The 19,789-nt window shown below is 40.1% G+C and overlaps 1 pseudogene across 1 annotated transcript in view; it reads left to right on the plus strand.

Annotated features, from left to right (window-relative positions):
• The first annotated feature begins 15,143 nt into the window (after positions 1–15,143).
• Positions 15,144–19,789, plus strand: part of LOC104589778 (putative LRR receptor-like serine/threonine-protein kinase At1g53440) — a 32,810-nt pseudogene continuing 28,164 nt past the window's right edge. The window contains exon 1 of the transcript XR_016084201.1: positions 15,144–15,343. The product of XR_016084201.1 is annotated as a putative LRR receptor-like serine/threonine-protein kinase At1g53440 (transcript). The remainder of the gene's footprint in view (positions 15,344–19,789) is intronic.

Raw genomic sequence — 19,789 nt, forward strand, 5'->3', positions numbered from 1 at the left:
GGGAACCAAAATCCCTTTGACCAACTTCCCCCCTCTCAAAATCCAAAAAAAGAACACCCCCTTAGAGGTTAAAAAATGATATTGCACACTTGTACTTGAATTATATAATATACATTTAAGGTGGATGACTTTAAGGCTAAGTTTGGGAAGAGTACAAATATATACATATAAAATAGTACAAAATATAAAGTTTTGCACTCTACATATTTGTATTTGTACTCCTTCCAAACTGAGCCTAAGTTATATAAATCATAAAAACCTAAAATGATGCAAAGTAGGTTGGCCAAATAGTCAAACAATTTCTTACTTTCCACATTGGTATGCGTAATTATCATAATAAAAAGCATAGTAAAAAAATACTTAGTTGCCTTGCTATCTATTTTAGCTCATTAGTTCAAAGTTCTCTTTATGTTATAATGAAAAGAGAAAAATCCTAAAACTGAATATATAGATCACAAGTAGCTTGACTACTCTAATGTAGAAAATGGATGTTTTGATTTTGCAAAGGAAAAGAAAATAGTAAGACCAATGAACATTTTTTTCAAGGAGAGATGAATGAGTGTTTTAATGGAAATGTAATGGATAGAATTAAAGTGAATGTAACGGATAAGGTGTAAAAGATGGTGGAAAAGGAGAAAAGTTTCTGTTCTTTACGAAATATACAACTCTACGGAAATAATTTTTTTTTTTTTTTGAAAAGAGAATACTTAAATTATAGATTTGAAAATATGTCAAGGAGGTTAAGTGAAAGACCAATTCCGAACCCCTCCTACATGGCTTAATAGCTACTTCATGAGCTAGCATATTATGTTGTCTATTTACATGCTTAACTGTGCATACATCAAAAGACCTAGTAAGAGAGCAGAACTCATCTGAATACAACTTATTGACCCAGTTACAATCTACAGTATTGCTATGTAAGGTGTCGACTACTCCCATGGCATCACAAAAAATAGTGATGATATTGATATTTCTTCTTTTTGCTTCTTGAAGCCCTAGAAAGACTGCCTTCCATTCAGCTTCAGCTGGATCTTGTGCTTGCACTATACTACCTGCAGCTGCAATCACCCTCTTATCATTGTAGAGAAGAACATAAGTGCTCGTTGCTTGATGAGAATAATAAGAGAAAGCACTGTCTGTATACAAGTTCTAATAGGACTAGAAATAATATGAGTGGAAATAATAAGTTCTAATTGGACTGGAAATAATATGACTTAATATTTATTATTTTTATTTTCTAAAGGCCACATGTGCAATGTGTGAGAGTGAAGAGGTTTACATGTGAGGCCTGTGGTGAGAGGATCCTCACCTCCTCTCTTTTCTCTTTATAATATATATATATATATATATATATATATATATGTATGTATATAGATGAGTCAAAAGAATAAGGAAAAGAATAATGAGCTCTCCACAATTTAGGATACTAAATAGAAAGGGGGAAACATATCAGCATTGACTATAGGGTATTATATTGGATAACACAGATACAAATACACTTTGAAAATGTATGGATACTAATAAAAAATATGGAAACATATGGATATGCTATGGAAATACATACAAGTTTTATAAATACATTAATAACACTAAATTTAAGATCAAAATAATCACAAAATAGTATATAAATACATGGAAAATGTAAACTTTAATGATATATAACAAGAAATATATTACAATTAGTATACTGAGATGCGTAGCTATCATATAATTTTATTTATAATGGATCAATCAAGAGTCTAAGATAGTAAATATACACACCTATTATATTTTAATTATTATATCAATTATTATTTTATTTTACCATTTTAGTTTTTTAAAATTAACAAAAAGTCAACTCAAATTAAAATATGAATTAAAAGTTTATAAAAATATAATCTTAACTTAGAGTGTATCGATTTTGTTAGAATTCTACGCTACATATCATATACAAATTCATAGTTTTTAATTACTAAAATAATTATTCCATTATTACTATTTTTATTTCTATATATTTTATAAAATAAAAATCATTTTTTGAAATAAATGTAGATTAGTGCATTTGATATATTCAATTTAATATTATACATCAATACTTTTGTTTATAATATTTTTATTTTTTATAAATAATAAATATTTTGTTATTACTTATTAATGTAAATTAAAATATTAGTTAATAATTTATAAAATATATAAAAATTTTAAGATTTATATCATTTGCAAATTTATAAATTTTAAGTATTAAAATAATTATTCCATTATTAGTATTCTATTTGAATAATTTTTTTGATATTAAACATCATCCTTTTATATAAATGTAGATTTGATAGAATATTTATTCTATTAGTTTATAAAATAATATTTTTTAATTTTTAGTTAGAGTTATTAAATATAAATATTTGTTTTTTGTTTAAATTGCATGTGAACACAAAAGCTAATAAAATCGTTTGTGTACAATGTTTAATCACAAAATCTCATTTAGCTTTGTGGCTTGAAATAGGAGCATGTTTACATGTTATGTGGATTCAAGTTCAATTCCCTTTATGTGCATTTTTTATTGTGAGGCTTGGCGAAATTGTCGACCCAACCCTTGACTCCCTCGATCCAACTCACTCTAACCCTTTTTTACTGACCCTAATGGGTTGCTCGACCCATATTGACCCACCAATAGAATGGGTGGGTTCCAAGGTGGGTGGGTTGGGTGGGTCAAATGGGTTAGGGTCAAGATTGCCAGCCCTATCCAATTGTAAAGATGTAGACGTTTTGTCTATACTCTCTATAGATCATGTTAGGTATAACCACAAGATGACCTCATAGATGGTCATTCGGTGCTCCTTTAAGGATCTGTTTGGTTTGTAGTTGGGATTGAAATTGGAGTTAGAATTGAAATCCTTTGGAATCAGAACCATAATGGTCTATTCCCATTGTCTGTTTAGTTAAGACAGGAATGGGAATGAAAATTGGAATCGATAAGATTGGGATTTCATTACCAAAGGAGAAAAAGGAAATGGTCTTTCCCTCAAATGGCCGAATGCCATTCTAATAAGAATGAGAATGGGATTTCAATCCCACCCAACTAAAGAATTGTAATCAGAATAGTCCATTCCTATTCCTATTCCAAACCCTATTCCTGTGAATCAAAAGGGGCCTAAGTGTGTAAAGACTCTTCATGGTACAATTATTGTACCTCGTGTGGACCATGCTATGTGTACACTCCCATTACCCTATTAGTAAAATATGTAATATTAGAATAGTAAAATAAGATCAGTGACCCATGCTATGTATACACTCCCATAACCCTATTAGTAAAATATGTAATAGTAGAATAGTAAAATAAGATCAGTGACGCCTAAGACCTTGACCTGAGCAAAATATCAATTCTGTGTCTAGACTACGTTTGGCTTTGTCTGGCTTTGTTGGTTCACATCATTGGAATAAGAATCTACTACCGATAAAATGCTCCCAACAAGTCATCCATCCATACATTGAAAACATAATTAATGTACCTCATGTGCACATGCTATGTCTACACTCTTTATTACCCTATTAGTACAATATGCAATATTGGAATAAAAACATAAGATTAGCAACGGCATGGTATTAAAACTGTCGTTGCCAAGGATGGGCCGAGGGTAACAAGGTACTTTTACTTCCTTAACCGAGGGCTGATATGTCCGACGGCTGGTGAAGCCGAGGGTCTGTAAGTCCGACCTATGAAGGTAAAGCATGTCAGAAACCCTGGGTGTAATCCCAGGGGTGGAGACTCCGACAGTCAATTTAGTAAGTGGATAACAAGGGGTCAGACGATGCTTAAGAGAAGGAACTCAGACGAGGTCACCCGAGTGCTAGAGAGCTTGAGAGTAGAAAAGTCAATATATTTTACGTAATAAGTGACACACCTATTTATAATTGAGTTTGCCATGAGTTCATTAGCAGTGGACGGCCAAGATGCGCTCCAGTCCATGCCATGTGTCACCATCCTGGGCCTACCATGTGCACCCACATCATTTGCCCCCCACTCTCGAGGCCGTGGTGGAGGACTGAGTGGAGACCTCGGCTTCGGCCGAAGAGAGTGTAACATCATTACTGGGAGGTGCTAAGTGGTGTGTTCTGGTGAGGACCTCGGCTTTGTCGGAGATAGCCATAGCTCAGAAGTGCGGAGGCGTGCACGAGATGGGTGCTGACGTCGACTAGTGATGACCATGCACGAGATGGGTGGTGATCGTGCGTGAGACAAGCATTGGGTCATAGCCGTGCAGTCGATGGGTCATGGCCGTACGCAAGATGGGCGTTAGGCCACCCGGGTTGAGTCACTTATATCCCAGGGTCGATGGTCAAACCGGCCAAGTCGTTCCGTGTCATTTCGTATTCCTAAGGTCGGCAACACGTGTTACGCCTCGGAAAGGACTGCCAGGTCAGCTGCTCCATGGCCTGAGGCATGTATTCAGAGACCTCGGCCACCATCTTAGTCAATCCTTTAGACTTCAAAGACCTTGTCCACAAGGTAAAAGACTACATCCTTAGCCATGTCTTACTCTGACTGTGGTCCTGAGTGCTACGAACTTCCTGACCTATCAGGTGCAAGCTCGCTTTGTCCCATTACTTCCATTAGTAGCAACAAGAGTTGCGGTAGTGGGTCCGAGGGCTCACCTCAATGACCTGAGATCCAGGTACTAAGGAAGAGGACTGCTCTTGGAGGCACCGAGTGCAACCGGTGAGTTGATGACTCTCCTTGTAAAAATGTAGGATCTATGAGGCCGATGGGTAACACCCCAGCCGATGCTCTAGCCTCGCCTGTGGTGGTGGAGGGCAGTGAAGCTGAAGAGCCGAGCCCCAAGTTCATAGCCAAGGTCGCAGCTCGAGGCATAGAAATAATGTGCTACCCGCACTCTAACTTAGATAGTGAGCTTAGCATAGAGTAGGTGAAGACTCTTGCTAAGATGTACCATATACCGAGGGATATCAGCTTAGAGTCCTCAATACCAGTGATCAGCCTTGGCAGCCAAAGAAGGGGGAGGTGTGAGTAAACGAGCACTACCTCTATTTCAGCCTTAGGTTCCCTTACATCTCCTCATCCTAAGCTTTTGAGGTGTTACAACATCTCTCTCAGCCAGTTGACCCCAAATGCCGTGAGGACAATCATTATTGTTCTTGTGATGGCTCGTCTACAAGGTGTCCACATGACTGAGAAGATCTTTCGGGTCATGTTCGTGAAGGAAGCATCCTTCTAGGGATGGTTTGTATTACTTCCAGGGCCGACACAGAAGGGTGGTCGACAACTCATCGTTCATCCATAATTTGAAGAAGTATTTCTCCATGCCTTGTCCGGAGGGCTAGTCCTTTTGGTCAAGTTGGGGAGGGGGACCAGATCTTGTGGGCAAGAGGATAATGCCCTAGCACAAGGATGAGGAGACTGTAGTGATTACCCACATTCAAGTGTCGGGAACCATTCACGCCGAGCCCTTGGTGTTGGAGGAATCTTTGGTGTGCCTCAGTAGGGAAATTCCTGCTGCCAGCTTTACACGTCAGCTTGCTTTTTTTGCGTATCATACTAACACACTCTTGGTGCTTTTGTAGAGATGTAGGGGAACTCCAAGGAGATGTTGCTGCAAGCAAGCCAAGTCTTTGAAGAAGACTCCGGGCAAGGGCCCATCGAAGAAACAACCACCGAAGGGAGGGGCACCAACCAAGAAGACCCCTCAGCCAAAGGCACTTGCTGGTAAGAGAGTCGAGAAGGGGAAAGGGCTCACCGAGGCTGACTGGCGCAAGGAGCCGACCACAAAGAGGCTAACTGAGCCCCTCCAGCCTCCAAGGGGCGGGGAAGGAGGCTTGCACACGCCGAGGGGGCGCTCGATGAAGGGAGTTGTTGGGGGGTCCCACCACTCAGGGCCTCATACCTCATCTGAGCTACGCGAGGACATGCCACTCACAATGTGGCGAACCTGTTACCCTAGTGAAGCGTCCGAGAGGGGGATTCCTTGAGCACTCCAAGGGTTAGCCGAGCCCTGCTCACTGGGATGTTGCCACCTATGGATAGGCATGCCATGACTCAGATGGGTGTGTAGGGTGTCTGAGACACCTTCTTGGATCGTCTGGTCGACGTGAGTAATACTTCCTTTGGTACTTAGAAAATTTTTCTTCTTCTTGCTTTCCCTTTTCTGAGTTGTGTTTCTGTTGCAGGCATCTTGTACTGCGATCAGCTTTTGCAACAAGGTGGAGGTCCTCCTGGAGCAGTTGAGGACCTCTGAGAAGAAGAGGGTGCAATTGGAGACCTGGGTGGCCAAGGCAAAGAGTGGCTGAGAGGTGATCGCCAAGGCAATGCGGGAGGAGAGCGACCGGAGGAAGGACTTGGAGGCCAAGGTCGTGGCCGAGAGGGAGCTGTTGAGGTTTGTTAAAGATTCTTTGAAGTCTATCGAGGAGAAGCTGAAAGGTGTCGAGGAGAGCCTGCTCTTGACGGAGGAGGGGTGCAAGGCTATTGAGAAGAGGGCCAAGAAGGCCATGGAGGCATGGAAGGAGACCCTGGACTACCAGAAGGAGTTGGCTGCCTTTGGTGCCTCTTCGTATCTAGAGGGCATTGAAGACACCAAGGCCAGGTGCTGCTCTTGATGCCTAGTTTTGATATTAGCCAGTTGGGGCTTCTGCATGATCCCGTGGCCGAGGGGTCCCTACCAACCGACAAAGTGCAGCCATCCAAGGGTCAGACAGGTGAAGTGCAGCCCGTGTAAACTAAAGCGGCTGAGGGGAACGCTATGCCTGAAGGGTCGTCCTCTGGCCCTCCTTCCCTTTTACCTTCTCTTGTCCAAAATTTTATAAGGGGCTTGGCCTCCCCATCCAAGGCCACTTTTTGTAAAGCTGAACGAATATATCAATGAACAAACTTTTTGTCTAACTTGTGCCTTTTTTATGCTTGTGTTTCTTTTTTGTTACGCTAGGGGACGATGCCATCCCCCCCTTCCGAGGGGTCACAAGTAGCGAAGAGGTAGTTGCTTGTTACTTAGTCATTCACTTAGGAAATTAAGTTTAAGGGAGTCAAGCCGAAGCCGAGCTGCGCCGCTGAGGGCTTGGGGCCCCCTTAGCGAGAAGGAAAGGGAGGCGAATGCCTTAGCTCTCCTAGCTTGTTACTCATCCCCATCAACGTAATTAGGCAAAGGCCAAATTGCGCCGTCAAGGGCTCCACACCCCCTTCCTTAGCGAGAAGGAAATGGAGGTGAATGCCTTAGCCGATACCATGGGTTGAGGTCACGGGGGACTTATCATATGAACCCACGTGCAACCAAGGCATGTCTGGTCGAGGTCATGGGGTGTTTCCTGTCTTAGTGAAGTGACTTGTCCATTTTTTAGTGTGTTTGTTCACTAGGTAGTGGGCCGAAGTCGTTGGCCGATATCGTGTCCGAGATCCTCGAGGTTTTTTGCCTTAGTAAAAAGGCAAGTAGGCGTATGACTTGCCAAGAGTCGTGTGCCCTAGCCGTCATCCCGTCCGAGCGTATAACCTTGGTGTAGGTTGTGTGCTGCGATTGATCACACAACCGAGGGGTCTTGGTAGCCTAAGTGTTGTCGGAACATTTACACTAAAGTTGGAGACGAGGTGAGAGGAAATTTGCACTTTTCATTTGGAGGTTCTTAGAGTTCCAAGTATGAGGAATTGGTCTTCCATTCAAGTATTCTAGACGAAAGGTGCCAGGGCCAACCATTTGCTTGATCCTATAGGGTCCTTCCCTGTTGGGGCCAAGCTTTCCAACACCGGACTTGGGCACCATAAATTTTTTGAGGACGATGTCTCCTTCTTTATAATTAATGTCACTCTTTTACTCAACAGTTGTAGTAGTAGGCTACCCTCTGCTGGTAGGCCGTGACTCTGAGTTGAGCCTGCTCTCGGATGCCTTCCAATAGATCCAAGTTGTTTCGAAGTTCTTCATTGTACGCCTCGATTCGAAGCGTTAGCTAATCGATCTCTACTGGAATGATAGCCATAAGTTAAGTTGAACGGGGTCTCAATCATGGCAGTCCAAGGAGTTGTCTGGTAAGCCCATAGTACACTGTATAGCTCGTTGGCCCAGAGGCCTTTGGCTTTGTCTAGTCTGGTCTTTAACCCATCCTAGATAGTTTTGTTGGTGACCTCGGCTAGGCAGTTGGATTGGGGGTAGCCTACTGAGGTGTACTATTGCTTGATTCCGAGGCTAGCACACCATTCTCTGAACCTAGCATTATCAAATTGTTTGTCATTTTCTGTGGCGAGCATGTGGGGGATGTTGAAGCGACAAATGATGCTCTTCCAAAAGAAGCTCTAGGTCATCTTAGTCGTGATAATGACAAGGGTTCATCTTCGACCCACTTGGTGAAGTAGTTAATAGCAACAACGTGGTACTTTCTGATCTCTATGGATTAAAGGAAGGGGCTGAGGAGATTCATTCCCCATTTGGCAAAGGGAAATGGATTGCTGAGGGCCAAGAGGGCTGAAGCTAGCCGATGGAAGATGTTGGAGTGTCTCTAGCATCGGCCACACTACTGCACTAGCTTGGTTGCATCATTCTGTAAGGTTGGCCAAAAATACCCTTGCCTTAGTGCTTTTTGGGCCATGGCTCTACATCCAAGGTTGTTGTCGCAAATGCCTTCATGGATCTCTCGAGCATGTACTCACCCTCCTGACGAAGGCAACAGAGGTAAGGTAAGGTAAAAGACCTTCTGTATAGTTTCCCTTCAAGAAAAGCATAATGGGCTACCTGACGTCGAACTCGTCTTGCTTCATTTCTATCAGAGGGGAGTTGCCCAAGCTATAAGTAGGTGATGATGGGATCTATGCAACAGGGATCGGCTTGCACAGGGAGCACCTGAACTTCTTCAATGCTAGGTCATTCTACCTTCTCGACATAGATAGTGTGGCCAAGGGATGGACCCGAGGTACTTGTTAGTTTGGATAGGGCATTGGCCCTCATGTTCTCGGCCCGTGGGACTTGCAGCAAGGCAAAGTGTTGAAAGTAGTGGGCTAGCTCTCGTACCTTGGCCAAGTACTTAGCCATGTTGGCTTCTCTGGCCTCATACTCACCATTTACTTGGTTTACCACCAGTTGAGAGCTGCTAAATACTTCAATATGCCAGGCACCGAGGTTTTTGGCAAGTTGTAGTCCAATGAGCAAGGTTTCGTACTCGACTTCGTTGTTGGAGGCCAAGAAGTCAAATTTCAATGCGTACTCCATCTCATTGTCATCCGAAGTGAGGAGTATAAGGCCTGTTCCACTTCCCTTAGCATTGGAAGACTCATCAACAAATAGTTTCCAGGTCAGTCGAGGTCTCTTATCTTCTACGGGGGCTTGGTTGAGAGCTTTGCTGAAGGTGCACTCCACCAAGAAATCCACCAAGGCTTTCACTTTGATTGCAGGCCTCAACTAGAACTGCAAGTCGAACTCAAACAATTCAATAGCCCATTTGGTCAGTTGACCTGAGGTCTCAGGCTTGGAGAGAACAGACTTGAGGGGTTGGTTGGTCAACACTGCTATGCTGTGGGCTTGAAAGTAAGGTCTGAGTTTCTTGGCCGAGACCACCAAGGTGAAGACCAACTTCCCCACTTTGGGGTACCTGGTCTTGATGTTGCAGAGGACTTTGCTGACATAGTAGATAGGTCTTTGCACTCCTTCACTAGAACAAAATTGATGGTCCCATCCCCGATCGAGAGGTATAAGAATAGTGTATCTCTTGGAAGCGGCTGAGTAAGTAGAAGGGGCGAGGTGAGGTAAGACTTCAGCTCGTCAAAGGCTCGTTGGCATTCTTTGGTCCATTGGAAGTCCTTTAGTTTCTTGATGGCTCGGAAGAAAGGTAGGCAGTGGTCGACCGACTTTGACATGAATTGGCTGGGGACAACCACTCAGTCGGTAAGCCTTTGTGTTTCTTTGATGGACCGAGGTGGCTCCATGTCAAGAATGGATTGAATCTTCTCTAGGTTTTCTTCTATGTCCCGTTGAGTGACGATGAAGCCTCAGAATTTGCCCGAGGTGATGCCAAAAGCACACTTGTTGGGATTAAGCTTCATGTTGTACTTCCGCAGTGTGGCAAAGGTCTTGGCTAGGTCTAAGGTGTGCTAGTCGGCTTTTAGGCTTTTCACCACCATGTCGTCCACATAGGTTTCGACATTTCTTCCCATTTGGTTCTTGAAGACTTTGTTCATAAGCTACCGGTAGGTAGCACCAGTGTTCTTCAAGCTGAAGGGCATAACCTTGTAGCAGTATGTGCCATGCTCGGTGATGGACGAGGTCTTCTCCTCATCCTTAGAGTGCATCTTGATATGATGATATCAGATGAAGGCATCCATGAAGCTCAGTAGCTCGTACCCTGTAGTGGCGTTGACGAGGTGATCTATCTTTGACAAATGAAAGTTGTCTTTGGGGAAGGCTCGGTTGAGGTCTATGAAGTCAATACAGATCCGTCATTTCCAGTTAGTCTTTTAACCATGACCACATTGGACAACCAGTTAGGATAATGCACCTCTTGGATGAAGTTGGTGTCAAGTAGCTTGTTTACCTCCTCTCCGATGGCTTTCCAGCACTTCGGTACAAAGTTCCACTTTTTCTGCCGAACTAGCCTACAACTCAAGTCCACACTCAGCCTATGAGTAATGACCGAGGGGTCAGTTTTGGGCTTGCCAATGGTAGACCAAGCAAAGATGTTGACATTAGATTTAAGGAAGCTTAATAGTTAGGAAAGGGTGTTTGGAGGAAGGTTGGACTTGACAAGCATCGTCTTCTTGGGCTCAGCCTTGTCTAGGGGTACTAAGACAAGGTCCTCGACCGGCTACTCTTGGCTCATTGGTTCATCTTTGAGATTGAGCCTTTCCAACGGCAAAGCTTCTTTATTTTTGCCCTTTAGTACTACCACATAGCACTGTCTAGTTGTTTGTTGATCCCCTCAAATGACTCTAATGTCGTGCTCGGTTGGGAACTTCGTGGTGAGGTGGTAGGAGGAAATGGCCGCTTTTAGTGCATAAAGGGTCGGCCTCCTGATGATGGCGTTGTAGTGGGAGCCTATCTTCATGATCAAGAGCTCAGTCATCCTTGTTACCTGTCGAGGCTTTATTCTAACCGTGACTGGTAGGGTAATTCTTCCCTCCGGTTTGATGACATTTTCGGAGAAGCTGACGAGTGGCACGTCGGCCGACTGTAGCCGCTCTGGGGTCAACTTCATCTTCTCAATAGTATCATAGAAGAGGATGTTGGATGATGATCCACTATCGATGATGATCCTCTTCACCATGAAATTGGCGATGGTCATCGACACCACCAATGTGTCGTCATGGGGGACCGAAACTCCCTTCATGTCGTCGTCCGAAAAAGAGATGACCTCGTCTTTCTTTGGCTTCTTAGGAGCCAGCCCTTGGATGTTGAGTTGCCTGGCATAGGCCTTCCGAGCCGAGGCCAAGGCTCCACACGAGGTCGTGCCCCCCATAATGATGTCGATGACCCCGACCAAGTTGTTGTTGCTATTGTTGTGAGAACGAGGCATCGGCATTGCCCCCCACATACTCCTTCAAGTGACCACGATAGATGAGGGACTCAATCTCGTCTTTGAGGTCGTAACAATCCTTGGTGTCATGGCCGGTGCCACAATGATACTTGCAATATTTCTTTGGGTAACCCTTCTTGGGGTTCCTCTTCATCTTTGTTGGCCACTTTATGTAGTCCTCCTTCCCTACTTGCATGAGGATTTGCGTTCGGGTGGAGTTGAGTGGTGTATATTTATTGAAGGATGGGGCCGACAACTTCTTGTCAAAGTCTTTGTTGTTGTTGTGGCCATGGTTGTCTCTGTCCTTTCTTTTCTTCTTTGATGCCCCTCAGTTGGGGTCTGCCTCATTCTTATGGAGGTGCTCGCTGGCCTTGGCCTCTTCCATGGTGATGTACTTTTGTGCCTTCTTCAAAAATTCTGCCTTATTCTTGGTTGGTGTCTTAGTGATGGAGCACTTGAGAGGTTCGGGCCGAATGCCGTTGATTGCGGTGTGCATAGATATTGAGGGGTCGAGGTCCCAGATTTTGAGCTCTTCTTTCTTGAAACGGTTGATGTAAGCTTGGAGGCTCTCTCCGTGCTTTTGCTTGACCGACATGAGGGAGATGATGGTCTTCTGGCACCATCGGTTGCTGATGAAGCGAGCAAGAGGTCAGCAAATTGCTCCCATGAGTTGAACCAGGGTGGAAGCCTAGAGAACCATCAGCGTGCTGCTCCCTTAAAAGTCTTATGGAAAGCTTGGTAGGTCAAGGCGTCGAAGTATCCATAAAGGAGCATGAGCACTCAAAACATTTCCAGGTGATTGTTTGGGTCAGTGGTTCCATATACATCTCCAGTGTGGAAGCTTTGAAGTGAGGTAGGAGAGGCTCTGAGGTGATGGAGTCGGTGGAGGCATCCATTTTGTTGGACGAGGGGTTCTAACTTGCGGAGGCATCACCTTGACCCTCCTTAACCTGTTGAAGTTCATCTTGCATGGGGTCGATTTGCGTCTGTAGGTCAACAATCCTACGATCGATAAGAGCTTGGGCCTTGTCCTAGTCCTCTTGGACGCGGAACTGGTCAGACTAGTTCCCAAAGTTCTTTGACACGGGCATGCCCTGGTTTCTTCGGGCCCGTCGGTCATTGAGGAGGTCGCGGATGTATATCACATGAGAGGGAGAGGCGTCGCGTCATCCTCTAGCCCTCGGAGGAGGACTATAGGTGCCAGAGCGCCCGCCTTTGTCCAAAGGGCTCTTTACTTGATAGTAGCGGTCGTGGTCCTAACGGTTGTCGTGGGATCTGGCATGATCACCCGTCCATCGGCTAGGGAGGCAAGAGGTCTTCAACGGCTTGCTAACGCGTCAATTACTTCTATTGCACACTGAGGGGTCGACTCTTTTAGGTCCGAGGGGCATTGGATTAGTGGAGCCTAGGTAGAATGTCCAATGTGATGCCCTTGGCTCCCAACAGGGGGGCTACCCTATGGGCGGCCTCTTGTCAAGCGCCCCACCTCGTCTAGTCTCTAAGTGATATTGTCAAGTTTATCGAGGACCATCCTGAATTGGTCCATGGTTACCAGGTTCTAAGCGTTATGGGCGTTATCTTGATTATCAGTCATTATTTGGAAGCTTAGTAGTTTTTGAAGTAAGTATTTACTTAAGGGAAGGTCTTAGCAAAGTTTCCCATAGACGACGCCAATTGTTGCTGCCAAGGATAGGTTGAGGGTAACAAGGTACTTTTGTGGTAAAGTTAGTGCGTAACAAGGGGTCAGACGAGGCCTAAGAGAAGGAGCTCATATGAGGTCACCCGAGTGCTAGAGAACATGAGAGTAGAAAAGCCAAGACAACTTACATAATAAGTGAAACACCTATTTATACTTGAGCTTTCCAGGAGTTTGTTAGCAGTGGAAGGCTAGGATGCGGTCTAGTCCTTGCCACGTGTTGCCATCCTGGACCTGCCATGTGCGCCTACATTAGTATCGGTTCCTTTTTAGTGTTGAACTATTATTTTACTAAAAACTGTTGAATTGGTCAATGAACCATTGATCTAAATGGTTTGACCATTGAACCGTTCGACCCGAACAATGGTTTACATTCTAATATACCTTATTTAAAATTTTCAAAAAATAAAAATAACAAAAATCATAAAAATAGAAGGAAACAGAGAAAGAGAGAGAGAGATCTCAAAGATGAGATCTGTTAGAGAGATCTCAAAGCTGAGATGACAGATTTGTGAGAGAGAGATTCATCACCATTGTATGTCACCGTCACCATTGCCGCTGCAGGTCACTATTGCCATCACCGCTATAGGTATTCGTCACCATTACCTCTACAGGCCATCCATACCTTTGCCTTTTCTTCTTTCTTCTTCTTCCATTCTCTTTCTTTCTCTCAACCTTCTTTTTTATCCTTCTCTAAGTGGAAAGAGCCCTCTCCTCACTCTCATTCTCATCCCCCTTCTCATAGTATTTATATCTATTTTGCTCTCATATTCCAATTCATAAAGGAGGATGAGATATATTGTTGAAACATTTAAACCATTTGAACCAGATGGTCAAACTTTTGACCGAAAATCGGTGGCCAAAGTGGTTCAATTTCCGGGTTGATTTTTAAAAATTGATAATAATTAAGACCTTGACCTGAGTAAAATATCATTTCTACGTCTAGACTACGTTTGGATTTGTTTCTTTGTCAATCCATATATTGGAATAAGGATCTACTACTAATAAAATGCTCCCAAAAGTCATCCCAGCCATACATTGAAAACATCTATTCGTGGTAAAATTAATGTACCTCATGTGCACCATGCTATGTCTACACTCTTTATTACCTCTTAGTACAGTATGTTTGTTGCAGGTTAATGTCGCTGTGGCCGTTGCCATCACTGCTACAAGTTACCCACACCTCTACCTTTTTTTCCTTTCTTCTTCTTCCATTCTCTTTCTTTTTGTCAACCTTCTTTTTTTCCTTCTCTAAGCGGATAGAGACCTCTCCTCACTCTCATTTTCATCCCCCTTCCCATAGTATTTATATCTTTCTTACCCTGATATTTCAATCCAAAAATGAGGATGATATATATTATTGAAACGTTTAATCATTTGACCCAAATGATTGAACTGCTGACCAAAAACTAGTGGTCGAAGTGGTTCCGTTTCTGGATTGATTTTGAAAACCTTGACAAGCACTAATACCTTGACATGAGTAAAATATTGGCTTTTTCACTGTATTATCAGTCCCTATCATTGAAATAAGGATCTACTAATAATAAAATGCTCCCAAAAGTCATCTCAGCCATACATTGAAAACATCTCTTGGTGGTAAAATTAATGTACCACATGTGCACCATACAATATATCTAAACTCCTTAATTATTACCCTGTTAGTACAATATTTAATACTAGAATGGAAAAATATGATCAGCGACGACTTAGACCTTGACCTGAGTAAATATCGTTTTGTATCTACACTACTTTTTGGTGTCTGGCTTTATCGGTCCCTATCACTGAAATAAGGATTTTCTATAAATAAAATTAAAATGCTCCCAACAAGTCATTCCAGCCATACATTGAAAACATCTCTCCATGAATGTTGGGACTGTGTATTGATAGCTGATCTGGATTAATTTATTTATTACACAAAACAAGTCATTCCAATCATAGATTGAAAACATCTCTCCATAAATGTTGGGATTCCTTACGCATTCTTGTATCCAGTATCCACCTTTCGAACGACCTTGATTTTGGTCCTCAAAGAGTGTTGGAGCTTGTGTGAGAGGGAGATGGTTTCAGTAGCTATTCCTGCGAACTCATACGAGTTGTTGGCTGTTCTCTTCTTTGTTATTTTGTTAAATTGCTTCGTAGAGTTCATATCTGAAGCCCAACGCTTACCGGACGAAGAAGGTACGTCGTCATTCTCTCTCTCTCTCTTAAAACATGTTCGATATCACCTTGAATAAATTTCTGTTGCTTGGCTAATTTTGTTCGATGATGTTCTTGAGGACATTCGGATTTCTTATTCACTTTTCTTACCCACTCTTTACCCGCCGTGAATTAGTGCCACACATCTCTATTATAAATTAAAAAATATGTGATTCCACTCCAATTTAAAACGGATAGATCAGAGTGGATAAGAAAAATGAGTAGGAAATCTGGGCTCCCTTCCTTGAGAAGCCTTACTGGCGACTAACAACGAGTCATCGAAGTGTCAAGAAATTCTTAAGATTTTTGCTTTCTTGAATTGGAACAGATTTATATGAAAATTCCATTTTGCGCGCTTTTGAATCTGAACCTTGTCCACAACTTACAATATAACTACTTTATTAAAACTTTAAAACCTCACAAATAGAGAGGGTAGATGGGTCTACACAACTAAGCAGCTGGACCTTTCCAAAAAAAAAAACTTAGACTTCACTTGCTCTTGACCTTCAAACCAACTTTCTGTGGAGTTCTGATTTCCTCCCAATAAAAAATTCTTCCAACACATCCCAACATGACCTATGCCCACACATCTCAAACAATTTCCATCAATGTGTTTATAAAATGTGTCCAATGCATAGTCCCCACATAGCACGTTCCACACCCTCCCCCCCACCACCCCAACCCCCATTTGGGGTGTAAACGGATTGAATTCAAACCAAATTAGACAATATCTGAATATGAATTCGATTAAAAAATTCAATATCTGAATTTGATTCAATATCCAACAAATATTGAAAATTAATATTCGAATTTGAGTTTTACTAAATATTTCAATATTCGATTTGATTCGAATTTGATCAATTAATTATTTTAGGTAATTAATAAATATATAAAATAAGTATTTTATTTATATAAAATATATAAATTATTTATATAATTTATATATTATATATAACAATTAAATAATTAATTAAATTTAAATATTTATCGAATTAAATCAAATCATATCCAAATTAAACCAATTAGATATTCAAATTATTTGAATTCAATTCAATTATATCAAATTTTCAAATACTGTTGACGCCCTACCCAGGCATTTGGGAACATCTCCGGTGCTTGTCATGGGAAGATGTTCCCAATTCAAGGGGATGGGCTGTGAGGCATGCTCTTGTGGGAAGCCCATCCCATCTGTGATAAGGTAGGCTGTAGACACACTATGTGAGCATACTAAGACAGCTGTCATGATATTTATTGAGTGCTTACTCTACATGCTCACAATGGTCTCCCTACTATATATGGTCTCTTTCAGGACTCGTATTATAATTAGGACTCAGTTCAACATAGAGTTGTAAATGGGTCGGGTTTACCTTGAAAAACCAAAGCAGTTGAACTGATATGTTGGTTCAGGTTCTATTGTTATCAATTCTTGTTATTATGAATCAATTATATAGTTCAAATAATCCCCATCAGTCAAGACATTCTATTCCATCCCCTCCCCAACCCTAATGGCAGGGTGGGTTCGGGGTGAGGCACCCATTCTCTGTTGGGGATGGGGGATTCCCAAATTTTCCTCACCTTGAGGCAATCATCTAAAAAATCTAATTTATGGATATTTTACAAAATACGATCATGAGAATTTGGGGGTATTTTAGGAATTGGATTATGACAATTTGGGGATATTTTACAAATGAAATTATGGGATCCTAAGATTATAAAAATATGAAGAAAACTTAGAGATATTTTTTTAAAAATCAATATTAAATTTACAAATATTTTATTAATTTACCATCAGGGAATTATATGCAAACCCCATCCCCAATTTGGGGAAAAAATATTTTCCCTGTCCCCACCCCATCTCTATCCATCATTGTTTAAGATTTGAGAAAACTTGCCCCATTCGGGGAATTATATGCAAATCTCATCCCTAATTTGGGGCAAAAATATTTTTCTTGTCCCCACCCCATCTCTACCTTGTCCCTGTTTAAGATTTGAGGAAACTTGCCCCATTTAGAACGGGGCAGGGTAGGGTTTTAGTTTTACAGGGAAAATTTTCATCCCTACAACTCTAATAATTTTCTATACCTAATTAACTAACAATAAATTAAAAAATAATAAATTACAATATTTTATGGTAATTTCCAAAAACATTATAGAAATTACTATTGATTAGTAGTAATGTATAGTAAATTAATTATTTATAATAATAATAAATTAATGTAAATTATTTACTTTTTAAGCCTAAATTATTTACTACTAATCAAAGTAAATGTAATTATAGTAAATTAATGTAATTATGATAAATTACATTATTTTTAATTAGAAACAAACCATTTGTTGATAACTAATGTAAAACCAGGTATGATTGAAGTGAACCAAGTGGTCTAGATTGGCTTGGATAGACTTAGTAATTTCCTAAATTATTTAATAATTATTTATTGAAATAATAATAATGGATTGTTATTTAAATAATTATGAAACAATTTCTTATAGATTAATTTCCTAATTTAGTTTTCCTAATTTTTAATAATTATTTAATTGAATAATAATAATAATAATAATGGATTGATATTTAAATAGTTTTGGAGAATATTTTTTCCATAGATTAATTTCTTCATTTTTAATTACTTATTTAAAAAATAATTATGGATTATTAGTTAAAGAGTTTCCTTAAATTATTTGATAATTGTTAAGTATAATTATTGATTTTATAGAAATTAGTAAATTACACTAATTATTAATATATTTTATCAATAAATTATTATTGTAAAAATTTAATGAAAAATTATTAAATTACAAAGATTAATGTAAATTATGCTAAACATATAAATTTTGGACATTAATTAATAACAAAAAATGATTAAATAATGGATTATTTATTAATTTTTGGTATATTATTAAATTATTTAATATTTGTTAAACAATGGATTATTTCTGAAATAATTATTTAATAATTTTTGGTAGAATATTTTCCATAAATTTTTAATAATTTTCATAACTAATGGATTATTTAAAAATAATAGAAGATGCCATGAAAATATAGGAAACATCAAGTTCCCCTTATTCCCCTCTCTTTGCTTGAAATCCCGTCTATAGATATAAATATTGCTTGATTTGGAAAACCAAATCTTAATAATTATAGCCCTTTTTTTTGGGAAAGTGGAAAGAATAGAAGGGGATTAGATATAGAAGTGAAGGAGAGGATAAAAATATATATTGAGCTAATTAAGGAGAGAAGTTAGGTTGTTATAGAAAGTGGGAGAAGTGAGTTGTGGGGGGAGAGAGAGAGAACCCAATGGGAAGGGAGAAGAATGAAGATAGGGTGTTGAGATGGCAAATTGGGAGTGGTGAGAAGGGGGAGAGGAGAGAGAGTCAAGGTCTCAAGGAGAATGCAGGCATGGAGATGCAAAGTGACATGGACTGTCATATATCTACTAGTGGGGACTCATGCAATGCACGGGAAAATCTGAAAGATTGAACAATTTTATTTACTATTAATTAATTTATAAATTAATAATCAAAATTTGTGTTATTTAAGTAAAAGTATTCAAATTTATAGTTAATATTTAAAAATTTAATAATTGTATTTTTCATTTGATGTTGATTTGTAAAAAATAATTATTGTTAATTTAATATGGACATATATTTTTTAATAAATTTAATTTTATTAGTCATTTGTAGTAATTTTAATAATTGTTATTATTTTCATTACTTTTAAATGAAATTTTGGTTGACTTTAAATAAATAAAAATAATTACAAAAGCTAACATGTTTATTATTTTCACTAATAATTAACAATTAGATAGGAATGACAACTAAGTGGGTTCAGGGCGGGGCACCCCATTGCTGTCCCCACCCCGTAGTCAAGATAGTCTACACCATTCACGCCCCATCCCTAGTGTTAGGTAAGTTTAGGGCAAGGCACCCACCCCCAATCAGGGACGGGGAATCCTCAAATTTTCCTGCCTCGTCCTCAATGTCAAGTGAGTTCAGGGCAAGGCATCTACTCCTCATCAAGGATGGGAAATCCTTGAATTTCCCCACCCCATCCCCAATGTTGGGCAGGTTCAAGGCAAGGCACCCACTCACTATCAACCCAATATTCAATTTGATGACAAAAATGATCAAAGTGATATACTAAGTATCAACCACATGATAAATTTCTAAAAAGTACACTAAATTGTCTTTAATTTTCAAGAATGCAATTTTATTAAAATTTTGGAAAATTTATTACATTTTTGTAATTTTGAAAATTTATTAAAATTTATTTTTAAATTGTTATTAAATAATTTATGTTCTTTTCAAATGGTTTACTTATAGAATTACACTAATTTATCTTATATTTTCTAATATAAACTAATCAATAGTTTCCTTTTTCCAATATTATACTTATTTATCTTAATGATTTATGTAATTATTGGTTCGAATTAC

Source organism: Nelumbo nucifera, chromosome 3 (genome assembly GCF_055504915.1).
Source record: "Nelumbo nucifera cultivar China Antique chromosome 3, China Antique-T2T, whole genome shotgun sequence".
Lineage (NCBI taxonomy): Eukaryota > Viridiplantae > Streptophyta > Magnoliopsida > Proteales > Nelumbonaceae > Nelumbo > Nelumbo nucifera.